Source organism: Ailuropoda melanoleuca, chromosome 16 (assembly GCF_002007445.2).
Source record: "Ailuropoda melanoleuca isolate Jingjing chromosome 16, ASM200744v2, whole genome shotgun sequence".
Classification (NCBI taxonomy): domain Eukaryota; kingdom Metazoa; phylum Chordata; class Mammalia; order Carnivora; family Ursidae; genus Ailuropoda; species Ailuropoda melanoleuca.
Window position 1 is genome coordinate 66106653 of NC_048233.1, and position 9782 is coordinate 66116434.

Here is a 9782-nt window from a genome sequence, read left to right on the forward strand (position 1 = left end):
CCCCCCCCCGTTCCCCTTGGGTCCCACCACCAGCATCCACTGAGTGTCTCAGCTTTTGCTGGCTCAGGGTCTTTTCCAAAGTGGGACAACCTGGAAGTGCAGGGGTTTAACTTTCAACCAACGGGAGACAGGAGTCAGTGGATAAATGTCTCATTCCCTGATTCAGTGGGATAATTTGAGGTGTGGTCTATGAGGACACCAGAGGGTCCCACAATTGGGACTGAGCCTCAGTTGCCCACTCAAGAAATGCACCTTTTCGTTGACTTTTCTCCAGCTGTTGCCATTATCATCCCTCCCCCACTTCTGCTTCCTGGGATCACCTCCCAATAAACTACCGGGATCCAAGTCCTTGTCTCAAGCTCTGCTCAGCGGGGATCCCAACTAAGAAAGCTCCCAATAAATATTTGCTATATTGTTCTCGTGGAAAAACCTTTCTATTCTCAGAAAACTAACGTTGGGACCAAAATTCAAGATGTATGTTGAGACTCTTTTTTCCTCATTTGATGTTTTATTTAATTGAACAATACACAAACTGATGAACATTGCTTAATTTGTACACATTTGGCAAATCCTATAAAATACTGGAAACTCATGGAAATGATACTTCTTTTCCTTTCCTGGCACTTCTCACTCTTGCTTAGGGGAGGAGCTGGGCAGCTGGCGTGATGTAGGAGGCACTCAGGGGACTCAGTGCTATTTGCCAACTAGTCCAGAAGTGTTTTGTTTTGTTTTGTTTAATTTTTTTATTTTGACAATTGGCTGTCTCGATTGATGTGCGCTGCCTGAATGTCAGTCCTGGTTGTCAAGACTGACATTAAGTTCTCCAAACCCTTTTACCCAATTCCCTTTTGATCCCAAATACTGTCATTGGCAGGACAAGTGAGGATGAAGATTCTAGCCAGTGACCATAGAACATCTTTCCCCCTCAATGCAAAGCCAACTGGCCCATACGAGTATCAACTTTGGCTTCATTGGCACCATGCTGTGACGTTCGAGCCAACTGGCCTACGTGGACAGCTTCTAGCATTACCATAGTCCGATCTCCTCCCCCTTGGAAAGTTTTGTTGTAATTACTCTGGAGTTTTGTTGTGATCAGGCTCACGGTTATGTGGCAGGGAGCTGGATGCCGTGGGGTGGGTTGGCACACTTCTTAGGATGGGCTAGCATGGGCAGATGTCCTCCTTGCAATTCTCTTTTAAAATCAATCCCTCCCTGGCCTGGCCACAAAAGCATAAGCATTGCCAAGGTGACTTTATTATGTGTATCCTGGAGTATATTCCCTTTTGAGTATGGAGCTCCCTTTCCTGGAATTATTATTTCTGGTAGGATTGGGGTTGATTTCTGGCTACCTATTATTTTTCCAGCTGAAATGTTTTATTCTTCACTTTGCCATTTCATGAAGCTTTGTGAAAACACCCTCTTTCCTCTTGGAAGGTCGTTTTAGAGGGTGTTACTGCTCTCAGCTTCTCCATCTTCTAGGCCATGCTGGTATACAAGAAGAGACAGGTTGCAGCTCTGGCATTATTGACTATAGGACTTTGTGCTTAAAACTATATTTTTCTGAGCTTTCGTTTCAACTGCAAAATGGGAATAAAGATAGGACAAAAGGGATCATGCAAATAGAAGTATGAAACACTTTAAGGTATTCTTTTATTCAGTGAATATGGAGGGATCTCTCACCATAGCAGCTATAGTTTCCAGCCTTAGGAAGCTGTTTGGTGGGGGAAAGAACACATAGACAATCTTAATGGGTAATTATGATCAAAATCAAAAGTCCTACAAACAGGGATAAATACAGGGGTTACTAGAGCACATGGGAAGGAAGCTTAACTCAGTCTTGAAGGCACATGGAAGATTTCTTGGAAAAAAACAGGAAGATTAGAAGTTATTAATAATATTTAGTTATAATTAGTAGGGTGCCTACTATGTGCCGAGTAGTATGATAAAAGCTACTTCAGTTAGATATTGCAATTTTGCCTATCTCACAAGGGTCTTTACCCCCATTTTGTAGTTGAAGAAACCAGCTCAGAAAGGTTAAATAAATTGCCAAGGACACACAGCTAAGTGGCATGGTCAGACTTCGAATTCAAGTTTGATTCTAGAGCCCTTGCTTTTATTTTAATGTAATTTAATTTAATTTTAATTCAGGAATGCTTCCTTTTGATAAAACAGATTTTGCAAATCTGTTCATGCCAGGTCCCTGCTTAAAATAGACCATCTGTGACTTCCTAATGTTCATAGGATAATGACTAAACTTACCATGACCTTACCATGACCAAAAGTCTCCTGCCCACTCCTCTGGTCTCACCTTTCACCTCTTTCTCTGCCCCCGACTCCCGTGACAGTCAGCCTCAGCAGTAGCTCATGAAGAGTGTACTCAGCTAAGTCCAAGCTCGTCCTGTGGGCAATGGAGGCCACAGAGGTTTCCAGTAGATTGAGAAGGAACAAGACAAGATCTGAACAGTTCAGTTAGGAGAGAATTGAATGTCCCCAGGCACAGGTCCAAGAGGATCTCAAGGAAGGGAGGGCCAGCAGGGAAGGAGAAGGGGTGAGTTGGATTCAAGCCACATTCAGGAGTTAGAATACACAAACGGTGGTAACTGATCGTGTTGGGGAGAGATGGGATGCAAGGGGTCCACGCAGATTTCTGGCTTGAATGACAAGGTAGAAAAATCCTAGCTACCTTTAAGGAGCTATGATTAATGCGTGACGGAAGCAAATAATACCGCAGTTCTACTGTTTTCATTATCTGTATGCTGAAGGGTCCTGGAAATTGTAAAAATTTCCCTTCCTGGTCTATTTTGTTCCCTCCCTTCCACACTGAGTGCGGGAATTCACTGAGAACTCTGCAAAATAAAAATCCTTTTTCTCTGCCCCCGGCCCCCGTCCCCGTAAGTTGAACTACAAACCCACACAGCGGCAGCTTGAGATTAGGCAATCAAACAGCTCTCAGAATTAAGCTTTTAAACATTAAAATCAATCAAGCCCAAAGAATCTAGCTCGAAATGAAGAGGTGTTTAAAAGAAGCAGGCTGAGGTGCTCTGAGAAAAACAACCGACATTATTAAAGCAGAGTGTTCACAGTGCGGGGAAAAATGTTCCAATAATGTCCGATTAAAAATGTAAATCTATTTACCTTCCAGATGGTTTTTTTTTTTCAGTGCTCTTATTAAAATCTACTGCTTACCTGTTTGTGTATGAAAGAGAGTTAGTTACTTGGGGAAGATAATCAGACCCGGGCATGCTAGAAACATTTTCTCGCATTTGTCACTGAGTGAATATCTCCTGTGACTTTTGGCTTGTTAGTTAATTACTATATAAATTTCCCTACTGAAAATGGAGATTTTATTCAGGGTTGGGTTCTTTTCAGAATTCAAGTGTCAAATGTTCATGTCGCTTAAAAAGATGGTTTCTCTCTTCTCTCTTCATGTCTTCCCCTCCCTTCTTGACCCTGTGGTACATTTGTCATACTGATATTATGACATTAAAATTGCTTTTGTATCAATCAACTTGGATCCTAGAATATAAGGTCAATAGGGTTTAGGGGCCAAATTAGTCTGGTGGAGAAACTGGAAAGAAAAACGTGCTTCCTAAGGGAGTGATTTTCAAGTGGATTTATAGTCAACTGTGACATGAGGAATACTGGCGGGTCATACGTTCCTTTACCAAATAAAATATTATCTGTATCAGCGCTGTTCAAAAGAAGTATGCTGTAAACCTCAAATGCGAGTCATGTATGAAGTTAAAATTTTTCCAGCAGCCACATTCAAAGAGCAGAAAAAACCAGGAGAGTTAATGTCAGTATTATTTTATTTACTTCTCCAAATCTAACTATTATATCTCAGCATGTGATCTTATGGAGATCTTTTACATTCTTTTTTCTACTGTCTTTGAAGTCTAGTTTGCATTTTATACTTTGAGATGTCATGATTCAGAATGGACACATTTCAAATCTCAATGCGGCCACATGCAGCCAGTTGTGGCCGGTGGCTACATCGGGCACTGCAGATCTATATGGTCTGAGGACAGTTTTTCCTCTCAAGGTAATAGGCTAAGAGTAGCCTTACACATTTAATGAATCCACCTCCCCCCTCCCCCGCCTTTCCAACTGAGAAAGAAAAAAAAAAAAGGACCTTCTATGAAAACTGACAGAACGGCTCTGATGATAAATTGCAGGTTAAATTCATTTTCATATAATTGTTTCTTGGTTCCAGGACTGGTCACAAGTGAAAAATCACCCTTTTTAGAGTATAGACAACTTCATTCAAGGGGCAGTAAAACGGAGGCATTAAAATAAATAACAAGCTGCATGCTTTTTTTTTTTTTTAATGAGGGGTAAAAATTTCATCCTTTCAGATGATGCAACATTTTCATTAGTAAACGTCAGTAGCTCTCTCTTCCGTAAGCTAGTGACTATATTAAACATGAATTATAAGAATTCTGTTGGTTCCCAGCAGGATTTTTCTGTAGATTAGTCTGGTAATTAAAAAAGTGTGTGTGTGTATGTGTGTGTGTTTATATACATATTCATCTGGCAGCTCTGGATGACTTTAATTTCTAGTTGGGAGAACTCTCCTGCTTGGCATTTTGTTGGTGGGGGGAAACTATAATAATTAGATGCATTCAGAAAAATTTTCTGGGAGTCGAATTATATTACATACTAAATCAAGTTCTATTTGATGTGCTGAGTATCTTTACCTTTCTAGCCCCAAACCCAGTGAATGCAGTATCTTCCAAGCTGCAAGCACATTCTGGTTTTATGAATTGGGGATTATTTTTGTTACAGAAGGCAGTAAGGTTCAGTGTGGTGTTGTGGAAATTCTTTGGAATCAAAATGATCTGGCTCTGAATTTCCGTTTTCCGTGAGTTATTTTGGGCCTCAGATTCCCCATCTCCGGGGAATTCTCTGGGCCTCAGATTCCCCATCTGTGCAAAGAGGATGATAATATCTAACTCAGAGGTTGTTGTGAAGATAAATGTGATCATAAACGTATGATGTCGGAAACAGACATTGATTAGTCATGATTCTCTCACACTGCCTTCCACAGGCCACCAGGTGAGATTCAATGGTGTTAAGTATTCACGGACTCAGTGTTTATGGTGGTTGATGTGTCCACTAGAGCTGCGGTCTCATCTGAAGGCTTGACTAGGGGAAGACCTTCTACACTCACTTACGTAATTATTGGCAAGATTTCATTCTTTTTGGAATGATGGATTCAGGGCCTTAATTCCTCACTGGCTGTTGGCTGGAGGTCTTTACAGTTCTTGGCCATTGGAAAATCTCCATAAGGCAGTTCACAAAAAGGCAGCTGGTAAGCAAGAGGGAGAGAGACAGACAGACAGACAGACAGAAGGTAGGGGTAGAGAATAGGACCCCAAGTGTTCTTGTAACCTAATTTTGGAAATAACATCCCATATGTTTGGCAGTATTCTTTTGTTAGAACCGACTCACCGGGTCTGGCAGCACCCAAAGGAGGGATGACACAGGAGTGTGAATATGAGGAAGGGGGATTGTTGGGGGTCATCTGAGTGGTTGCCTACCACAGATGGTCTGCAGCTTCCAGCTTCATGTTTCCTGGTATTACTTCTCCCTCACATGAAGGTCCTAAATCAGAAGAGCTGGAGAAATCGGAGCTCTGAGCCAGGAGGTCTGGTAAATGCTTCCCATAGCCCTTATGATACCAGATGTTATACTACATGGTCATTCCCCCTTTTGATATTTGTCCACCTCCGCAGTTAGACCACAGACTCCGTGAAGATGGGGACATGGTTTTGCTCACTGCAGCGATCCAGAGCCTGGAGCTGTGTTTGGCACAGAGGCAGTTCTCAATAAATATTTGTCAGATAACGAAGGGAAGGAGTGAGTGTACTTTTGGTTCATACAATGACTCTAGGCAGTGGGTGCAAGTATTATGCTCATTTCACAGGAAACTGAGGCTCAGATAAAGTGACTCGCAGAGTCCAGGTGTATCAAACCACCTCGAAGCCTATTCCCTTAGTCACTTGACTCTGTGGTCTCCTGATTATATGCTGGGGGTAGGCTCTCTCTATGTGTGTGTGTGTGTGTGTGTGTGTGTGTGTGTGTGGTGTTTTTCAGAAGAGAAATTGTGCCTTCTTCTGTCACGTAGTCTCTCAGTAGGCAGCTCCCACCGCCCACCCCAGTCTGGAGTGGAGCAAGCCTTCCTTGGCTCCATCCTCAAGTGAATTTGTGTGTTCTTCACATACAAGAGAGAAGAATGGAAAATGCATGAAGGAAAGGGGCAGCATGGAGCAGGGAATACGGAGCCCCTGTGAAACCATGCACTACAGGGGTGACGGGGGGGGGTAGAACTTCTGTTCCCTCTCTGTCTGATCTTTTATGACTCTAATGAAGCAATATGCCTCCTTATTTGCAGTAAACTTTTAATAAATACAGTTTTTCTTTAGTACTTTTGGTGGTTCTGTCTCTTCCAGACTCTAGATGGTTCCAACTCTTCTTCAAGTTTGAAATGGTCTTTTTGAAATTTGAAAGGCCCGAATCTTGGATGCTTTGGAAGAAAGGTAGTGATGATGACAATAATTGAAAAACAAACCATGATAACAACCAAATTAACATTTACTGAGTGCTTACTATGTACCAGGGAAAGTTCTAAGTGTTTTCCTTGTATTCGTTCATATAAAACATCCTATAGAACCATGAAGTCAATCCTATGGATGATCTTGAAGGCAGATGTCCTAGTTATCTATTGCCACATAGTGAGTCACCTTGAAAGTTAGTGGCTTAAAGCAACAATACACATTTATGATCTCTGCTGGCTTCCCTGGATCAGGAATTTGGGAGTGGCTGGGTGGCTCCAGGATGTCTCATGAAGGCTGCTCTCCTCTGAACGCTAGAGGCTTGAACCATTCCAAGATGGTTCCTTCCAATGGCTGCCAAGTTGGCAGGAAGCTGGGTTCCTCCTCATGTGGCCCTCTCCACGGGGCTGCTTGAGCGTCCTCATCACGTGGTGGCTGGCTTCCCCAGAGCCAGGGATCTAAGACACAAGGAAGAAGCTGCTTCAACCATTGTGACCCAGCCTTAGAAGTTACCCAGCGTCACCTCCACAATATCCATTGGTTGCAGAGGCCATTCTGTGTGGGAGGGAACTGTACACGTGCATGGAGACCAGAAGGCAAGGAGCTTTGAGAGCCATCTTGGAGACTGGCCACCACCGCAGCTAACTTTCAATATGAACCACAACCACAGCCACAGCTACCTTTTCTTAAGCAGTTATTATGTGCAAAGTATGTGCCAAAGAATTTACATACATTATCTCATTTCATCTTGAAAGCAGCCCTAAGATCCAAGTGTTCGTACTGTGTCTGTTTCACCCACAAGGAAATGAAGGCTCCGAGAGGCTGATGACCGGCCCAAGGTTACAGAGCTAGTGTGTGACAAGTGGAAGGAGCATGGGAGCACATCCCAGACACAGGAGCTCAAGCTCAGCTTGTGCGTTTTACCCGTGATGTGGCTGGGGCTGCCATGTGGAGTGATGGGAAAATGGAGGGAGCTGTAGAGCATTATACCGTTGACCCAGAGGAACCAAATCCCCTCATTCCCCCCAGCAATGGGAAGCCATGTTGAAAGCACACGTCCAAGGACAGAGCATGTCACTTGGTAAATAAGTAACAAACACAATCTGGTTTTGATTTTTATTAAACCAACTGTGAAAAAGACTTGCAACTAGCCCTCTGTGACCTGAACAATTAGCATTAGAACCTATCACGTTTTCCAGAAACCGAATGCTTTTGATGGGATTCTAAAGAACTGGAAAAGAGGAGAGTAATGAAGTGTAAAGAGTGGTTTCACCTCCTGCCCAGCGTATATGGTGAGGAGGTTAGGAATGATTCAGTATGAAAACAGTTTAACTTAAAGAGAGCTTTGCATTTGTTCAATCATTTCAAGGACATTAGTATATTTAAAAGAAGTGTGCGTGTGTGTGTGTAAGAGAGAGAGAGAGAAAGAGAGAGAGAAAGAGAGAGATAAAGAGAGACATGTGGAGAGTAAGCCAAGTACACTAAATCATTCCTAAAGTTGAAGTTCATGTGCCCAAAAGCAACCTAAGGAAACAAGAACGTTGGCAGTGGGTCAGATCCGTTGTCCCATATTCCTAATGTTTGAAGGGAAATGAGCCCCTGACAGAGAAATTACTTGCCTTCCTATCACTAGCAAAGGCTAGGGGCTTCTTGGAAAAAAGGCACATACACACCTATACCTGAAGACTTGCACACAATTTTAGGAACTTTAAAACTCCCGGAAGCCCATAGGATAGTCTCTCTAGTGTTCATGGATTCTGGGATATAATCCCTGCATGCTAGATGTTTTGGAGAATTTATTTATATTTTCCATACTAGACAAACTACTTCGTAACATGGAACTTGCTAAACTTTCCTGCATCACATTTTCTCATTACTTTGAACTGTATTTGGTATTTTTAAATTTTGACTGGATCCACTTCAGCTGTCGTGTTACCAGACTAGAGCTCACAATTAAAAAGTCACTGAATCTCAGCATCCTCCAGCTAACCTCCAGTGCATCCCCAGTGTGATGTGGGATTGCCAGCTAAAATCTCCCTGACTTGTCATCCCAGCACCCACACCCTGTGGACTCCTCCAAACAGGTGCGATTTATACACAGTATAATTCACCCTGTTTAGGTGTGGCTTTTATGGGTGTAGTTGCATGCGTTCTGACAAATGTATAAAGTTCCCTTGTGCCCCTTGTACTCATTTCTTTCCCATGACACCGACCCTGGTAACTACTGATGTGTTTTTGATCTCTACAGTTCAGCTTCCCTCCTCCTCCCAGGTCTTGTAAATGGAATCATACAGAATATACCCTTTGGGGCTCGAGAGTTTCTCTCAGCATGCTTTTGATATTTGCACATGTTGTTCCATTAAATGATACAATACAATTTGTTTATCCATTCACCAGTGGATGGACACGAGTTATTTCCAGTTTTTGGCAACCGTATTAGTTTCATTCTTTTTTTGGGGGAGGGGGTGAACTTTTTGGGGCAGCAGGACTACTCTGCAGAGGGATTGTGCAAAGTTACACAACTTTACACATTTGGGGAGGGCGAGGGGATGGAGAGTTGGGCACAAAAGTGTCACTGCATTCTTCCACCATCTAAATGCTTTGGCAATTTTCACCAGTGCTTGGAGCTCCAAGTACATTCTGGAGCAGCTGTTCATTTTGCCTCTGGGCGTATGCCTTTACATTTTTCCTTTTCCGAGAATTGGGGCCCCAGTGTTCCATTGGTATAGGTATTCGAGATCCAGATGAATTAACTCTCTTGAAGGTATTAGCTTCCCTCCTCCACGTGTGGTTCTCAGATGGCAGTCTCTGAACCACCTAGACGCTCCTCAGAAAAGCAGAATCTCAGGCCCCACTCCAGACCCACGCAGAGTCGGCATTTTAACAAGAACCCCAGTGTGTCAGACGCATATTAAAGTTTGAGAAGCACTGGTCACGGTATTCCACTCTTGCTCCTAAAAATAAAATGCATATTTTCTCATAATATTTGGCCCTTTCTTCCAAACTTTTTCTGTCCCTCCCTGGAGTAAACTAATTTTGTAGTTGAGTAAAGAACTCCAGCTCGGGTCTGGGGGAGGGGGTGAGCGCCGCATCCTCGAGGATGGAGGCGCTAAGGGAGGAGGAAAAAGAGAGGAGGCAAAGAAGAGTCCGGGCTGTTGGGAGATCCTCGCAGCCCAGGCGGGAGGCAGCGAGGACGAGGGGACGGGTTGTCGGCGGTCCCCTCTGCGG